The sequence below is a fragment of the Acanthopagrus latus genome, chromosome 3, assembly GCF_904848185.1.
Source record: "Acanthopagrus latus isolate v.2019 chromosome 3, fAcaLat1.1, whole genome shotgun sequence".
NCBI lineage: Eukaryota > Metazoa > Chordata > Actinopteri > Spariformes > Sparidae > Acanthopagrus > Acanthopagrus latus.
In genome coordinates, this window is record NC_051041.1 from 6,358,277 (window position 1) to 6,376,930 (window position 18,654).

The window sequence follows — 18,654 nt, forward strand, 5'->3', positions numbered from 1 at the left end:
CAAGAGAGATACGCAGTTTAAGAATAATAATTAACATCAAGTCTGTCTCCCCCCTATAAGATGCTACAATAACCTCTCATTCATTACTGTTGATGATGAGCTTCATTACAAATGGATCAACATCTTAACGTGCGACTGTGAATGAATGACTGCTGCAGGTGAAATACCAAAAGGGCCCCACATTCTCAAGGTTTAATTGTCAATGGCAGTTTGATTAGTTTTATAACATCACGTGCATTAATAAATAACATTAAGTGCTAGTGAGAAAGGTTTTCACCTTTTGCATTTTAGTTTGTTGCTGTTGTGGTTTTGTTTTGTTCTAGATCTCAGAGTTTGTAGATATCAGGCCGTGCACAATGGTTTTCTTAATAAACACGTGAAAGTGTAATTTCATGCACTTTATATCTCAGACATTGCAAGGATAACAATCAAAATATGTCCCCCCCCCCCCCATCTCCCCTCTTATCTCATCCTTGCAAGGTGAAGTAGGTAAGATTAGCATCTGTAGTTGAGAGACAGAGGGCATTTCTCTTGAACTAGATGTTCCCTCACTGCGAGTGCATTTGCTCTCCAACTTTAAATGCAAACACACTGACAGACTCCAGTTTATATAAACACACTCGGTGCAGCAGTCAATACCGTCGCCCACATAATCTGCTGTCCTTCCATCCTGACCTCCTACACAGAGTGCAGACCGCCCGGCTGTGACCCAGAATGATGGCGGCGCTGCTATCAGTCCCTGTCAGGCCACACAGTCAGGCCGGTTTCCACTAAATCCCAGTCAATCACTGCCCTCTGTATCACGCACTCCCAGATGGCAGTCAGCACCTCAGAGCTGTCCCAATCCATCATACGTCTGATTCCGCGAGGCGGGATGTGTTAAAGGTTTTGTCGCGGTGGGCTTTTTACTGCTCGGCAAACCCACAAATCTGCCAGAGAAAAGGTTAGAGGTTACTCTGCCTGGAGCTGGTGACCTCTGACCCGGCCCACTTCACTGTCCATTACTCAAAACTACCTCTCGCCAGGCTATATAACCTCTGCTCACCCCCGATGTTACATCCCCTCTCAGCATGTTCTATCTGTCCTTCTAAGTGCCTGCACATTCAACCATTCATACACACACACACACACACACACACTATATGTACACTCATACACACTGCTCGTTCAGCCATACTGGTGTGAAATACGTTTTTTTAATTTATTAGAGATAGTCAGTAGCATAAATGACAAAATAGATGTGCAGAAGAATTGTTAGAAAATATAAATGGAGATAAACACTTAAAATGCATTTTAAAGAGGTTATACTATACAATTTTTTTGGTCCATACTTTTACTTGGGGGTCCTTCTAGAATAAGTTTACAGACTTTAATTTTCAAAAAACACATTATTAATCTCATATGGTGCGTTACTGCAGCATCCCTTTTCACGCTGTGTCTTGAACGCTCCGTTTTAGCTACAGAGTGAGACATCTTGCCTCTGTTCAATCTTTGATGACAGTTGTGGATGTGCATTATTTAACGTGCAGGATGTAGCCAATCAGTGGCAGAGTAGGGCGGGTCGATGCTGAGCAAGGTAGTGTGATCTAAAATAACGCCGCTACAGCAGTAGCAACTGTATGTCTGCTGACCAACTGGAGTGTAGTTTATAATAAATACATAAAAAATATACATCTAAATAACGCCTGTGATGCACATAAGTTATGGAAGGAAAGTGACTCTGGCAGTGAAGGAGCAGTGTTTTCTGTGTGAGAGAGTTACTCCCTTTTGCATATGTGCACAAAAATGTTACATAACACAATAAAGGAAAGGTAAAAACCCCAAAAGAATAATAAGACCTCTTTAAGAGTTTTTGGTGCATCTTGTATGTCAGTTTCAGTTTGTTGAGACCATAATTAAATGATGAGAAAACGGTGAAAAAAAGTTTAATACAACAAAACTTCTTACAGCTAAGAAACATTAAAGGCAACATATTACGCTCTTTTTAACGATGATTAGAATAGATTTACATTCTTTAATGCTCAGAAAACAAATGAATGGTTATCTTATCGTTATCAGGCATAAGAAGCAGGTACTTATTGGTTATCGGTATAGGCTGAAAAAAAAAGAAAAAAAAATCAATGATTCTCTTGCTTCCTGTCACCGTGCAAAGCAAAGATAACAGGCTGCTGGTGACAGCTTTAAATTCACCGGACAAAGAAAATGAGTTGTATCGATCATCTCAGTTTACTCTCGGCTAGACAGCAAATAAGTCGATAATATTTCCATAAATCTTTTACAAACTATGTTTAAGCACAAGGTAGCGTGGCTGTGTCATTTCCATACAAAGAGCGAGAAGTTCTTCCAGTTCTGTTACCAATAATATTAGCAGCGATGTAACACATGAGAGTACTCAACCTACACAGAAATGCAAACATGCAAGTGCTGCATACATTCATGAATGCACAGATTTTCCATCAGCGCCTCATATCATTAACCCGGATATGAAGGTCCCTCTCCTCAGGCCATTTATTATTTTAATAAACGACCAGCCTGACCCTGCTGTCACAATCCTTCCCCCTGTCCCAGTTCACCACATAAATATCCTTGGAGTCGTGCCTGCACACAAACACAGGAAGTAAATCATCTGTGAGTGAATAAGGTTGGGGACTGATGGCCTTTCAACTTTCTCTGACCTTTTGTTTTTTGGGCAGGTTGCTGTAAGGGCGTCCTCCTGGGAACTCGACGCCCTCTGAGCATGAATTAAACACGGTCCCATAATAAGATGGATAGGGGATACAGAGGGATGTGCGGGGGAATTTTTATTATTAATTGGATTGGAAGAGTTCTCCGCGCGTCAGCAAAATGTCTGCGTTCCTGTCGTCTCATTACTGTCCAGCTATTTCAGCAACTTCCTCCAGATGCTGGAAGTTTTCCGTTCTGTTCTCTCACTGTCCAGGAAAGTTTGTCGGAGATGATTAAAAGGATGTTTTACCTAAACAAATAAGTTCTGCCAAAGTTTTAAAGCTCTTTTAGAAACTTTTTTTTTTGTCAGTTTCAGAGTTGCTGTGGGGTCTTGGGCTGATTAAAACGCACGCTGGTCTCCTGTGGTGCACCTGAAAAGCCTTCTGCTCTTTAATTCAACAGACAGTCTGTAGAGTCAAGTGAGGACAGGTTGGAGTTAGAGAGACACAGTACATGTAGAATACATTAGCTGATATATGAATTCATCAACAAGTCTAAAAAAAAGAAAAAGAAAACTAATTGGCAAAACAAGCACAGATGTGTATAATCAGCTTCTCAAATGTGATGATTTGAACATGAATTTAATATATTTAAAGGGGCAAAACTGAATTATAACGATCAACAGAATGTGAAGAAAAACAGTTTTAATGTAATGAAGTCTGCGTATTGTGCTGCAGAGATATCTAGTTAGCATGCTAACTAGTTTATGATATCTGAAGTTAGCAAGCTAGCCAGCTAGCCCTGTCCTGTGCTAATCCAAAGCTTGTCTGCTATGCACTATAAGCACTGACACTCCCCTGGCCCCTGAGCTCCAAACCCTTACCACTAGCTTCATGGCCACCTGAGCTAACGGCAGCTACATTTAGCAGCAGTTAGCGGTCACACAGGTGATAAACTGCCCCCTATTTGTTTTGAGTATGAATTCGACAGGTGGTCGATTCTTACATACTGCACCTTTAAACACTCACCTGGTGGGAAGTGTTCACTATTTTCTGTCACTCCAAACTAACTGATTGATCAGTCAAACAAGAAATGATTTAGTTGATCAATAATGGAAATAAATGACTGTTACAGTACAGGCTGGGTTGTCATGTAATCCATGTGAGGACAACGTACATGTTGGACATGCAGTCGTGTCATTAACAGCCTCCCTGTGTGATGCAACAGATGTGCAACAAACACTATCTACATAAAGCTTCTGCTGTGTTATGTTTATCGTAGTTTGTTGTGCTGTATACAAAGAACAAACAAACAAAACACAAACAAAAAACACAGCTCACCTGATATTAAACTTATAAAACTACTCAACATGTGTTCCGTGACGTTCTACACAGCATTAAACATGTTTTGCGGTCCGTTATGATTAGGACTACAACTCCCTTGATGTGTAGCCACACAAGCTCCACTGATTGAACAAGTGATTTGACCTGGTGCACGACAGCAGCCTCTTGCTGCCTGTTCCTCCTTGATGAAGGTCTCAGACTGGAAGCTTGGACACATTTAACAGATTCTTACTCAGATTGAGTGTGTTGAGCCTTTTTTTTTTTTTTTTTCAGTTTTCCTAAAAGATAAAAGTGGGTGTTGGAAGTGGTGACTAGCGGCTTGTTAGCTAGCTAACAGCCACTGAGGAGGAAATTAAGAAGAGGGCTGTTGGCAACAAGCATGCTAGAAGGGGACCTATCATGGCGTGGATGTAAAGCAGATCACCCGCATGCAGTGAAGGAGATGAGCTTCAACCACAAATAAAGTAAGCTGGTGTTAGTAAAATGTTCTGTTTGTATGTCTGCTAGCTGGTTTTGCTGCTGATGTTTAAATGTCCTGCAGTGGTTGCATGCAGTTGTGGTTATAGTGGTTATGGTTAGCATCTCAGATGTTGCTTTTATCGGTTATTCATTCACCAGTTCATGTATCTTGTACAGGCATCGATACTGTAACATATAGTAAAGGCTTTTCCTGTAGTGTATGTTAGGTGGACTGTTTGGTTCCAGCTCTGATCTGCCAGCAGAGGTAGTAACTGCACTAACAGAAGTGAACTGATGTCTGTGTGGAAGTGTAAGCCGGCAGCGCTGGACAGTGGTGTGCCGGTCTGACGACTAAACAGATCCTTCACTCATCACGTAAAAAACAAAATATTCCCCACAATGCAACCCACGAAGCAAAGTTACAGGATCCAACAACAGTAATGTGGTAGCAGGTGTCTCACCTGGCAACTTATATGAGGAAGAAAAGCAGAATTTGTGCGTGGTGAAGTGTTTGTCATCCTGTCTGTCCTGCTGACTCACACTTCTACCTGGAAAATAGCATCTGTGATTATGAAGTGATTTTTTTGCAGAAAACTGTTAAGTTTGTTCCTTCCAGTATTGTGTTGCTGTAGTTACTGTCTTTGGCAACTTATATGTAAAATGAAAAAAAAAAATCACCAAATTTAATGGGGAGAAGTCACAGTGATCATGTCAGCCCCTCCCTGTCGAGTCTTCATTGAATTCCCCCCAGGAAATCAGCCCTAATTCTCCTTCAGACAGGGTCCGCCATTTACTGATGCAAAAAATATCTATCTTTGTCCCGTTCTGCAATACATGGTGGGTTGAGAACTCAGTCACAACACAAAATAACAGCATCCATGTGATGATGATGAACAGTTTTCTGAGTCATTTTTAGACTGACATGCTGAGAAACACGCTGAAAAAAAATCACACATATCGCAAAGTTATGATGTGTACCGTCAAGCATGCTGTATGAAATGACACTCTGCAGCCGGCCTTACTCTGGTCCTCGTGTTTTAAAACGGGACCAATTTTTATGTCGCACTTCTGCACAGAACACTATAATCTTCTGTCTCAACCCGCCAGTTTCACCGCTCAGCATTAACAGGCCTCGATTAACATACGGACGAAAGACGGCGTGAAACTTTCAGCCTAAAGAAGAATGTGATATTCTGCGTCGAAAATAAAGAGTGTAAAGCTGAGAATGTGTCCGTTGGAGACAAGATGTACGAGTGTAAGTGTAAGGAGGATGTGTTGTTTTTTTTTTTTTTTTTCAGAGGACATGACAGATTGTGGGAGTTGTGTGAAAATCTGCTGCTGGAGTGTGAAGATTCATAGCTATAGTTGCATTTTTTAAGAAAAAAAAAATTACAATAATACAACTTTTTACTTCATTATACTAATGCGGACTCTGTAAACAACAGATGTGATTTGTTAGAAGTTGTCGTCTTGAGAGGGTTTTCTCTGCTGTGCACAGACACAGAAGAATAAACGGCCTCATCTCAAAATTTTTGCCTCTTTTACGACCGTATTGGGGGAAAAAAACAAATGTAACAGGCACCAAATGTTTGAGGACTCATTAAGTGGCCCAATCACAAAAACTAAATAAGAAGAATAAAGTGAACAAACAGAAGAAAAAGGCCTTCGAGGGCGAGAAGAAGAGAAGTTCTGTCTGTCCGATGTATTGATTTGCATCAGTGCAAAGCGATTTATTACCTGCCTGTCGGTCTCGCTGCAGTGTTACATCAGAGTGTCTGAATCATTCACAGCGCAGCACTCGGTCCGTCTCCTGTCGCAAAGCCTGCCAGGTCTAACAACACTTCAGATTCTTCCCTTCTTCAACCTGAGCAAAGACTTCACTTCCTGTGAAACGACCTCTGACAGCTTACTGTCCGTCTGTTACTGTACAAAAGAAGAAAAGCTGTACTCGAAAATAAAACTCCCCTCCACCTGAGTCGTTCCGGCCCGTCTGACCTCGACCTTCTTGATCTGCATTGGTGCAGCAGTCTTCGTCTTCTCTACGGTATCAGCTGTCTTGCCTGTCTCACTACGAGACAAACTCCTCACCTCTGCCATGAAAAAAAAACAAAAAAAAAACACCCCTCAAGTTTGTCTGTGGCTATTTTACCCAGAAATCCTGATTAGCTAATACATTCCTCTGCACCTGAGTAACACCTGCCCGTCTGACCCCGTCTTCTTTTTATCGAGCCGCCCACACACTCGCTCAGCCCGTCGGTGGACGGAGGGTGACAGCTATCTGCTCGTTTATTCTTCATCCTTCCATCACGGTAAGGAGGGCAGAGGGCGCCGGCGTCGGCATCCTCGCCGTTGATAAATAAAGAAAGGCAGCTTGTTGGCGTATCTGTCGGCTTGTCTTTCTGTCCGTATCTCTTGAAGCCCACCTGAGGACTTCTACATATGTATCTATTGATCTGCCTGTCGGGATGTTTTCGTGCTTTTCTTGACTTTATCAGTCCGACTTTCAGACCCTGCCTTGCTATCTTTCAATTTTTATTTATTTTTTTTTAGAGATGCACCGATCGATCGCTCTGTTTTTTTGGCATGACCTGCGACTGGCCAATCAGGGTCAAATATATCCGACTCCTCGTCACTCACATTTACACGCACGCTGTCTGAACCCCCAACGGAACCTAAAGACCCATTTCTTGTCCTCTGCTGCCCGCGTGTTTCGACACGGATGTCCACGCAGTCTCAGAGCAGAGACAGGAACGTTGCTTGAGTTGACGACAAGGCTGAGATAGATGTTTCTTTCGGAAAAATTAAACACCGTAGCCAAGGGTTATAATTCTAGGTAACAACATGGGATCTCTGTTGTCAGAACCAGAGCTGACTGCAGTACTTGATGATGATGAAACAGCCTACAGGTTTGAGGTGGAGCAGGGACAATGTCCTGGTCCTTAACACCTCTAAAACATAATAAATGACAACAGAAGAACTAGAGGCAGAGTACACAGTTGGAAGTGTGAGGATGTTCCTGGGAGTCCCCATGTCTACTGACCTAACATGGACCACCAACACCTCACTGCCTGTAAAAAAGGCCTAAAAAAGGAAGCTGAAATAGGTCAAACTCCAAACAGAAACTGCTGCTGAACCTCCACAGGAGCACAGCTAGAACGATCCTGAGGAATAGCGCCACAGTGTGGCAGGCCACAGATCAGACCCTCAGCACATTGTCGGGGTGGAGCTCCCACGACTGGACACCATCTTTGACGACAGATTTAAAAAGAACGCAAGCAGCACAACCAGACACAACACACAACCCCGGCCAATCCCTGCTTGACCCACTGCCGTCTGGCAAACGTTTCAGGCCAGTAAGATCCAGGACAAACAGACTGAGGAGCAGCTTCCATCCCAGAGCTGTGGCCTTTCTCAGGCATAATAAAGCAACTCAAACTGGATCAAACATTTATTTGTCTCTCCTCGTCGAATACTGTACACATTTTTTTTTTGAAATTAGGTCCCATGAGGTCCACCGGAAGGGGCGTAACTTCGGCTCTCTATGTCAATATTGTGTTCAGAGCTTTAAAGTTAAGGTCAGGACCGTTGTTTCTGATTGGGTCTTCTAACCCGGGAGCCTTAAAATGTCAAACACGGCCTCGCACCTTTTGTTCATGAAGCCTCTTGTGGTTTATTGACCTTTAGTTGGAATATAAGAATATTGACGTGTGTTTTTTTCTTGATGCATTGTCAATTTTTGCTTGACACTAAAGAGCGATAACAAATTACTCAGTATCGTTCTCTTCTGTAATAATATTTTTTTTCCTGCCGCGGTGCTTTGTTGGGTTCCAGGAACTCTTTAAGATTCAAACCACAAACTGTTTTCTAACATTTCAAATGTTGCTCCATCGTACTCTCAACATCCTTTATCCCAACCTCCAAACAACAACCCTCTTCTATGTCATCCCTCTTCCTCCCTCTTCCCTCCTCCCCCCATTTTTCCTCTCGCCTGTCGCCACCTCCAGACTACTTATTTACTAATGATGTGCTGTAAACGCTTACTCTTGTGTTTTTCACACCGCACTCTCCATCTCCCCTCTTCACCTCGCTCCCCTCCCCTCCCCAACCCCCCGTCCTCCTCTCCCCAACCCCTGACTCCACCTCACCTGACCCCCCTCAAGGTGAAACCTGAGTGGCTTTAATTGGCCGGTATCAATTAAATTCTGAAAGCACAAGAACTCACAGGGGACATGTAAGTGGAGTTCGCTCCAGCCTAGTTATCTCCACTTCCACCTCCTTCCTCCTTGGACTCCCGGACCTCGGCAGGAATTGATGTCTCTCGCTTCCCCTCTCCAGCCAAATCTTCCCTTTCATTACATGGCCATCTCTTTCTCTCCCTGTTCCCGCTATCTCTCTCTTCCTTATCCATTCCTGCCGCCACTTTTTAAATAGATCCCCGCGGCAGTGACTGAGCCAGGCACGGCCTCCATCATGGGACCAAGAGGAGGCTAATGCCTTTTTAATGAGGCCTCGGCCACAATGTGACACAGTAAAGTGGCAGGAATCGGTGGCTGGTGAGCCCTTGGTCCAGGGTATTTATCACCTAAAACCCTCTGATCCACTGTGCCTGTGGGATGGAGGGAGGAAGAGGGAGGTAAACAGAGAGTGTGGGAGGCAGGCAGAGGTTGAGGAGGAAAGAGAAAGTTATCGAAAAGCCGAATAAAGCCATGGAGAACGGGTAGTGGAAGGACACAGACGAGTAAGAGCCAAGAAAAGAAAAATGACTGGTCTTCGAAAGGATGCGTTCCTTATTTCACCCTCTTCTCCCCCCTGCTACTCATCATCGTAAGTGGCTTGCACATGTTACGCATCCCACCACCGATTGCCCCCTGGAAGCCGCATAATGTGAAATCATAATAAAAGCCATAATGCTCCGACAGTAATTAATATTCCTCCATGCATATTGCCGCAGAGCCCAGGAGAAAGGCACCGAGAGTAGTTCGCCTCCAGTGAGGGGAATTCACATTATTATATTCCCACTTCATCCAATATTAATGCCCATTGGGCCCAGTATTCTAATATGAGTTCTAGTGAAATGGCCTTAAGTGGCTGAATGGCAAATAAGATAGATTAGCAACAAAAGAATATACACCTATTTCGTTATTAGCGCGGATGATTGAAAGTAATGGGCAGGATAAAGGTGTGAAATCAAAGAACCTTTGAAATATGAACTAGTGGAGTGTCCTTTAACTCCACCGGTGTGCTCACTTAGGACTTCAGTGACGATCTAATATGGCTCCGCGCCACATAAAAAGAGTGTGAGGTCCAATAAAACGGCTGTTGTAAAAAAAAAAAGAAAAAAAAAAAAGTCCATTGCAGTTACTTTCCAGCGGCACCAAACGTTCTCTCACACAAGCTGTTCGCTGCGGTTCCCTTTGCAGTCATATTTCTTAAGATATTATAATATATCAAACCTTATCCTTATTACTCAGGATTCAAATGGAATACCCAAGTACTAAAGAAATTCACAGGAAAACGATATATTCATGTTCTAAATGTAGGGGAGAAAATGCCAGATATTTTTCCGACCTGATTTGTCTGCATGCTGATACATATAGCAGCATGCAGAGCATCAAGTCTCCCTGGTATTATCATTAACAACATACTATTACTTATATTGTGATGGAGACATATGATGTGGCTCAAAATGTCCACATTGCCTGTCCAAAAACATGGAAAGTGAGTAGTCATCTGTGTAAAATTAAAGCATCATCTAAATGGTATGAGGTGTGACTCTACAGTAACTTACAATATGATAAGATTTACGATGGGATGTATCCCGATACAGAGATCCTGTGATGATCGATACTTTGCTTGACAATCATTAAACCGTAAGCAGCGATATCTGTCTAACAAAGGAATTTAAAAATAGCCCTATGATAATAATGTATTATCCATTGGTCAATTTAACAAAATGTGACATGTAGTTAGATGAAACAATGTCCAGATAAAAGCTAAACTGCAGAACAGTTCTGGAGTTAAAATGTAAAATGAAGGGTACAACTTTAATGGCTCAGGGTTTTTTTTGTTGAGTTATTTCCTGTTTTATTTTGTAGTTACATCTTCATCCATCTTCTTGTGACTTTCGACTTCCTGTCTTTGTCTCTTTCCCACCCTTTTCTATATATTCCTGTGTATTTAAGCCTATGTTTTCGTCCTGCATCTCCTGTATTTCCGCGTCTGTTCCTCAGCTTGGTTTTCGCCTCGTGTTTCTTGTGTCACCTGGTTTGTTACTTTTAGTTTCGCTCTAGATTTTAATTCTCAGTCCTGTTATGCCTAAGTCCTGTTAAGCATAAGGTAATTAAAGCATGCTTTTTGTTACGTCTTCCTGCATTTGGGTACTCTTTTGATGAACTGTGACAACGACTCTGGCCATCTAAACTCCTCTCAATCTGTATAAATTAAGTTTATAGAATTTGAGGTGATATAAAGGTAGTGACTCTGCAAAGTCACACTGCCAGGGGAATCTGTTCATGTTTAATAAAAACATCGATATTTGGCGCCAGTGTAGCCATAATCGTATCACAAGAGGAAGTGATACGATATATTGCTGTATCCATATTTTGTTCTGGCCTACTAATCGGCCAGCCACAGCGGCAGAAATGTTAATTCTGAGCCGATGTCGATATTTCATTTGATAGCCCTTATCAGCTAATATCCATGAAGTGCTGATCTTATCTTGGATCCCTAAATGGAAGTGATGCCAATGGCGAAAACCGATGCTGTGCACTCGGGGAAAAAATGCTTAGTTGTTGTTGGCCGCTGTGTCTTGTCAGCACTGTGTGACTGTGCTACAGATATACAGAAGTTGCTCTTCATCTGTTTAATTTCTGACATAGTAGCTGCTCAAGGCCACAATTATTAATCAAATAAAATCTCAGGATGAGAGTAACTTTTTCAAGGTTTAGCCATCAGGCAGTTTTTGATCACCCAAAAATTTACATACCCTCTAACTTTATACCTTATAACTTCACCATAAGATTTCTCCTGTGCACCAACAAGTTTATATTCTATACAGTTATATCCTCAAACTACTAAAATCCAAAGCTCCACTCCCTCTGACTCCTCTTAATCTCAACTCTTATTCAACTTAAATCAGGGAGCTAATTGATTAAATTAAAACGAAATGAACTGAGTAACCTTCACAGCGAGGACATAAAGAAAATGTTTTCACAAAGCGAGGCGCCACACTGTTACTGAGAGAGAAGCAAGTGGTGCAGAAACAAAAAACAAAAAAGCCATGAGGGCAAAGAAATGGCCTGTGACAGCTGAAGTTGTTGGTGCAAATCTCGATGTGAAATGACTCAGCAACGACCATCAGGACGCCCTTGAGCAAAGCGGTGGAGCCGCTCAGCGGTCGACAGTAGACTGCTGTGATTGTATTAGAGGGATCACAGGTGAGAAAGTTTGTAAATGTGCTGCTGGGAGAGCGATGGAGAAAAGAAATAAAAAGTGATGCGTGCATAGATGCAACGCTGTCGCTCCACCTTCCATCCTACATTCTGAGGGCCTGAGAGTTCACTGATTTAGATTCACATGCGAGGTAAAATCAGCTAGATTAGGTTGGCGCCCTAAATTTGTCTCAGAGCTGCAGATTACATTTGCTCCAGCTAGAGTTTTGAGCGGCACGGCGACGCCACATGAGAACCCGCTGTAACGCCGTCTGGTGTAAAATGAACCGTACCACGTCTTCAGCCGGCCGGATAGACAGTGTTAGTATTGGTTTTTGGATAAAAAGATGTGCCCTTCAGTTTCGTGCTGCAAGCGTATGTTCCAGACAGTCATAAATGTTGTATGAGTCTGTGGAGGGCCTGGGGAAAGGAGAGGAGAGGAGAGGAAGTAGAGAAAAAGAGGAGGAGGAGGAAAAGGAGGAAGAGAGAGGGAAGCGCAAGTGACTAATTGGTGGCGGTTGCAGAAAATAGAAGCAAAGGTGCTCGTTTGGATTGGATTCAAGGCCGGGAAGTGTGCGGCGCCTCTTTAATAAGCCTGTTTCTATGTGCGCGTGTGATTTCCCATGTGTTGTCACTACAGTTGCGTGTGTTATTTTGGGATTCAAAGACTCCTAAATGATCTTGGACTCCTATCAGAAACGACTGAAATGTTTAGACACGACTCCGATATGAAAGGGAGCCACGGAGCGACTCCTCCCGAATCAAAGAGAGTTTCATCAGCTTTGGACTGCTGCAATGAGTGTTTGAGATTGTGTACGGTTTGTGTGTGTGTGTGTGTGTGTGTGTGTGTGTGTGTGTGTGTGAGAGAGTGCGAGGACATCAAAGTGATGATCTGCCTTGCATGACCGTGTACGCTGCACGCCGTAGGTTTAATCAGCCACTCGGAGGCTCAATAAGTTCTGCTTGTAAATTAAAACAAAGCTATTTACATCCATTTACAATTCCGAGCAGCTCATGGATTTCACAACAAGCTCTCTGATTTACCCATGGAAGGCATCAATTTATCTCAATTTGTTCAGGTGCTCATGGGCTGTTACTGGGCGGTCGTTTTTTTTTTCCCTTCTTCCTTCTTGCTGGAAGTGTGACATGTTTGGAGAATCCCTGAAAATCTGTTTGGACAAAAGCCTGCTTGCAAATCCAGTCATATTTTTATTTGAGAATTGAACAAACTGTTGACAGAAACAACATCAACACAGTGTTTATTTATTTATTTTTTTTAGCCCTTCCGTGCTTCCAAATATTTTCCTTTTTCATGTTTTCATTCAGGGCTGCAACTATCACTGTTATTGTTATTATATGAATGGTGGAAAATGTCATTATCATTGTCGATCAGTTGTCTGTCAGTGTTTCCCAAAGCCCAAGATGACGTCCTCAAATGTCCACAACCCAAAGATCTTCCATTCGTTGTCAAGAACCCAGAAAGTATTCACATTTAAGAGGCTGAAATCCGAGAATTTTGGCTGTGTTTGTCCTGAAGAAATGACTCAAACTGATATATATCGATTAATAAAATAGGTAGCAATTAGAATATAGTTCACCAAAAACTACTAACTAGTAACCCCCATGCTTGAAAAATCAGTGAAACATTTCTCGAGCCTCATAGCAAAACAGAGATGCAGTATTTTCCTCAACGACCGAAGTAGATAAGAATTTGTTTTACAGGTAAAACTGGAAAAAAAAAAAAAAAATCTGCCTTGATTCGAACTTCCAGAAGCCCTGAGATCCAAACTGATTTGAGAAGACGCTATTTACGTCCTCGACACACGGCGGTGCTTTAAAGCAAGTCCTCATCTACTCCAGTTGTTTAGGAGAATTTCTGCGATGACGTTTTGCCGTGCAGCTCCACAAATGTTTTGCGGACTACAAAATTTGAGGGTGAGAAGATTGTGACTCAGTTTTTATTTTTGGGTGAAACTTCCCTTTAGTATTTTAACATCTGATGGACTATTTGATTAATCGGGACAGATTCAGTCGCAATTTTTACTGAAGCCCAAGATGTTGTCTCCAAAACACAAAGCTCTTCCCTTAAGTACAACACACTAATGTTTCCCTCGGTGTACTCTCTCCCTGCGTGCCTCATCAGTCATTATTCTAAATTAATTGCTGGAAAACTAGAAGGGGGGGAAAAAAAAAAACCTGTATCCAGAGGCGGAAAAGTCACCAGTCTTGGCAGAAAAACAGAGTTTCTCTCCGCGCTGATGTGAGGCAGTGATGTATACGATGGCTTCCCTGTCATTAATCAGACCGCGGCTTGTCTCTCTCTGGGATGGCCCCCAGTCCAAGGCACCCCGGCCCCCCCTGGAGGGGCCTCGGAGGGGGCTCTGCGGTGCTCCCCCTCTTCCTATCTCCCTATCCTTCCACCCTCCCCCACCTGGCAGCTATCTCCCCTCCGGTGATGAGGCTCTCCCTCAGCGGAGGTGCCAAAAAAAGGGGCTGGTGGTGGAAGCTTGGGAGCAGAAAATACAGAAGGAAAAGCGGTAAACAATAAATGGGAAAGCAGGAAGCAGGAGATTAAAGAGATGGAAAAGGGAAGAAGAAGAAGAGGAGGAGAAGAAGAAAAAAACAGGTAGAGCAGGGTTGGGGTATCAGGGTGCCCCTCTCTTTGTTATCCCCCCTGACTCCCCCCCCCTCCATCTCCACTTGCTCCCACAGACAGAACACACTGGCCTGTCTTTAACAAGGCGCCTGTCCTTGGGAGATTTCTCTCATCATCAATCAACTGCAGCCGGGAAGTCACACAGGGCAGAGAGCGGGCGAGGGAGATTGAGAGTAGAAGAGAAGGAGAGAGAGAGGCGGAAAAGAGGGGGACGGAAAGAACGAGAGAGATGGAGGTAAAGGGGGGGGGGAAGGAGGGTGAAATTGATTTAATTAAGAGATGGAGGAAGAAGTGAATGAGGTGAAGGAATACGTTTCAGAAAAAAAAATAAAAAAAAATCTGCCGCCGCGCCTCTATTTCTCATGTCATACACCGCTGACATCAGACTCATTGAATATGAAACAGGTGCTACATGCAGGGCCGCGGCACAGCAACATGTTGTGGTGGAGCGCGGTGCACCATCAAGGCCGACGGTGTTGCTTTTGCTCCTCGAACATGCCAGGTAAAGGAGCGTTCCCACTGATTTATAGACCCGCTACATGCTCCGCTCCCTAATCTTCCGTTGTTGTTGTTGTTGTTGTGGCTGCTCCCGTTTTGATGGTCGTGCCCAAAAGAGTATCCAAGTTTTTAACGTCCTTTTATTGCCGCACGGTCGAGCCAGTGGAATTAATTGTCCGATGAAAAATTACCCCCAGCGTTTACAATACGTAACGAGGTTGGACATCTGCCAGCATGAAAGAGACTGTTCAGGTTCTGGAGAGTTCTGCTTCACTCCCCCATACATGTTTTTTTATGGCACATTTTAGCTGAATTACTAAGATCATCATCGATGTCACCATGAAAATATGTCAAATAAAACATCCTATCAAGCTTCCTGTTTACACTTGCTTAGTCAAAGCACCGGAGAGAATACGTCTGAATGGCAATATGACGATGTGATATTGTCACCTGTGGACTTTAAGCTCTAGAACGCACCAAAATGAAACAGGAAACATCCCAAAAAAACAATTTTAACCGTCGTAAGGTGAAGGTAAATCCAAAATCCCAGATCTTTCTTTATCTTTTACTTAAGATCATGAGTACTTTTACTTCCTGTAAACATGTAGAGCGCTCCTCTGAACAGGAACTCTCAGTCCTGCTGTGTGGTTAGCTTTGTTAGCTGTTAGCTCCATGTAGCTAAACTCACAGCAGGACTCTGCAGCCCACCAGCTGCTAACGGCTAACTAGCTCCTGGTGATTACTACACAAACTTGTCGTTCAATATGTTACATTATTAGCGATGCTTGTACATTACTTCACACAGCAGCTCTAAAGACAGGGTGATGATTGGATGTGGCAAACATCATGATTAGCTGACCTCGCTGTGTTCTACATTCATGACCGCCGACGTTAGCTTCACCAGAAAACTTCTAACATGGTTCGTAGTTGTTGTGAGGCAGAAGTTACACACAGCGAGAGTTTGGTCTAGTTTGTGTTTCCTGGTAATATCATAAAAGCCGACATACGCCCCAGAACTCTCAGAACCATGCCGGCTTCATGATGCATCTCACAATCGCAAAAATGTCCAGACCTCGAAGCATTTTCAAAGAAAAAAAAAAAACAGGCCACGTCCCTCGTCGATGGCGAATTTACTACCTGTGGATTTCAATGTTTCCTATTTTTCTCGTAGGTGTTGTGCGAGTGGCCTCCCAGTGACGGTAACTATAGTAACAGCATGCGAACACGCGCTCCATTGTAGTCCGTGCTCAGTGCCATTCCTTAAGTGATAATTATATTTATGCATACACGAGCCAAAAAAGAATCCCTTTTGTTGTGGAGGCGTCATGGGAAAGATCCCTGTTCAGCCCAAACGCATCTTCTGTGGTGTAAGAGACGATGGGACGCTGTTTTTCTTGAGGCACCTGCTACATGGACATGGAGAGAAGATGAAACGTGTGTCCTGTGGATGCAGAAAGTATCATTTTGTACTAAACTGTTCACATCTTTTCCATTATCTGTCATCACAAACAGAATAAATGGTACAATTTATCCCTAAAATGAACCGCTGAAACCATTTTTAAAAGTCGACTTGCTTTCTTGTGGCTTTTTCCCCACTGTATGACCTGCGTTAGGACATTTGTCAAACACGGTCCATCAATCACCTGCAACTGAAAAGGTGCTGAGGCTACACACACACACACACACACACACACACACACACACACACACACGTGGTGGTCATGTGTGTAACTCCACTCTCTCTGTCCCCATTAATCTCAAGGTTCCTCTGTGTTGACTGACAGCCTGAAAATTACCACTAGAGACAGAAAACAGACTTTGCTCTGTGTGTGTGTGTGTGTGTGTGTGTGTGTGGTCGGCTGCAGTGGGTTTAGATGTTGAAAACACGCCTCTCTATTTGTGACTTTGATCAGTGAATTATTACATACATCGCATCTCCACTGTTGCCAATTTTACCTGAACACATTAACATAAACAGTTTTTACGGAGTGCACCACACAATCTGCCGGCCGGCCGAGAATATCAGCCCTTACAACAAATTGGTCTTGCACTCTCGTGTACGCCTTTTGTACGTGTGTGTGTGTGTGTGTGTGTGTGTGTGTGTGTGCGCCTGTGTGTGTGTGTGTGTGTGTGTGTGCATCTGCATACACTCCACCCACCAGTGTATGCTAATCAGCAGCCATAATGTCCTGTCAAGGGAAATACATAATAAATCAATTTTGGTTTGACTTTGCAGTGAGACGGAGTGTTCTGGGAGAAAGATGAACTAATGCACACACACACACACACACACACACACACACACACACACGGCTCTTAAAGCAGACAAGTGATGTAAAGCATGAATTATATTCTCTTCTCTCCGGCACATGACAGCCAGCTAAATATCCATCCATCGTCTTCACGGTGCTCTCGTCTCTCTCTTTCTTTCTCTCTGTCGGTTCCTTCTTCTATTTCGTCCTCACCTGGCTCTGTCTTGTTTGTCCATGCCCGTCTGTACTTAAACCAAGCCGTGTGCTGCCTCTCATCTCTCCGTCTGTGTGTGACTCCACCTTTTGCCAACAAGCTCAGGCTGCCGTCCAAAGCACGTGACTCGCAGCACACCGAGGAGGTATGGACGTGTTCCCGAAAGCCTTGTGTTTTTTTTTTGGATCACGTGATCCGTGTAGAGATGGAGATCAGGCACGGCTTCTGAAGCTGAGCTGCAGCTGATGTGGGGAAAATGAAAAAAGAGAGAGACACACACACACACAGACGCAGAGAGATGTGCGGGCGCAGCGTTCTTTTTTTAACACTCGCATACTGGCAGGGACACAAGCGACGGCCACTCACTTGCCACAGGCGAACAAAAAAAATAAAAAACTGATGGAATTTCATGCCAACTCCAGAATCGTCTCTTTCCGTCTTCAGGCCGGCCAAGGCAAACAGAGCATGTCACAGCTCCCGCACTGCCTTCTGCGAGTTCATTTTCATGACAGCACCGTCTAATTGCTGAGGTAATTAGATTAGGGAAGGATGTGTTAAAAATAAAAGTCTCTCATGTTTCCCAGCACTTTCGCCTCGACGGGTAGGAGGCGTTTGAAGGCGACATCCACGGAGGCCGACGAAGCGCTGCGCTGTCTTCTCCTCGCGCTCGCCTCTCTCTTCTCCTCTTGCTGCAGGGAAGAGAGGCACTAAAGAGAAACTTCATTTCACAGAGAATGTTCTGCTCGGGTTCCTTGGAGAAACAGAGAGGTCAGGGTTCAAAAAGTCCACTCTTTCTGTGGGGAAGTTTTTGAAGCGAGCATGTGTAGTCCAGAGGAAAGGGATTTTGATCATATCCAACAGCAAAACGCCTCCAAGGAGAGAGACGCTTTACTTCGTCTGTGATATATATTTTAGTTTTTTTTTTTCTCTTGTCGCCCCAGTGTGTGTGTGTGTGTGTGTGTGTGTGTGTGTGTGTGTGGGTTGTTGTGTGGTTCCTGTTTGTATATGAGCATCTGTCAGTGTGTGCATCTGAGCTGTGAGATACACGGTATTGACAAAATGTATTTTTACCTCTTGACTGCACCCGGAGTCTTAGCACGGTGTGTGCAAATTAAAAAATTGTTATATTCGGCATGAA

The 18,654-nt window shown here is 43.5% G+C and overlaps 1 long non-coding RNA gene across 1 annotated transcript in view; it reads left to right on the forward strand.

Moving 5' to 3' along the window:
- Positions 1 to 4,121: 4,121 nt before the first annotated feature.
- The window catches only part of LOC119016767, a 52,880-nt gene continuing 38,347 nt past the window's right edge, over positions 4,122 to 18,654 (forward strand). The window contains exons 1-2 of the long non-coding RNA XR_005074251.1: positions 4,122 to 4,198; positions 4,281 to 4,471. This is a non-coding gene — a long non-coding RNA (uncharacterized LOC119016767). The remainder of the gene's footprint in view (positions 4,199 to 4,280; positions 4,472 to 18,654) is intronic.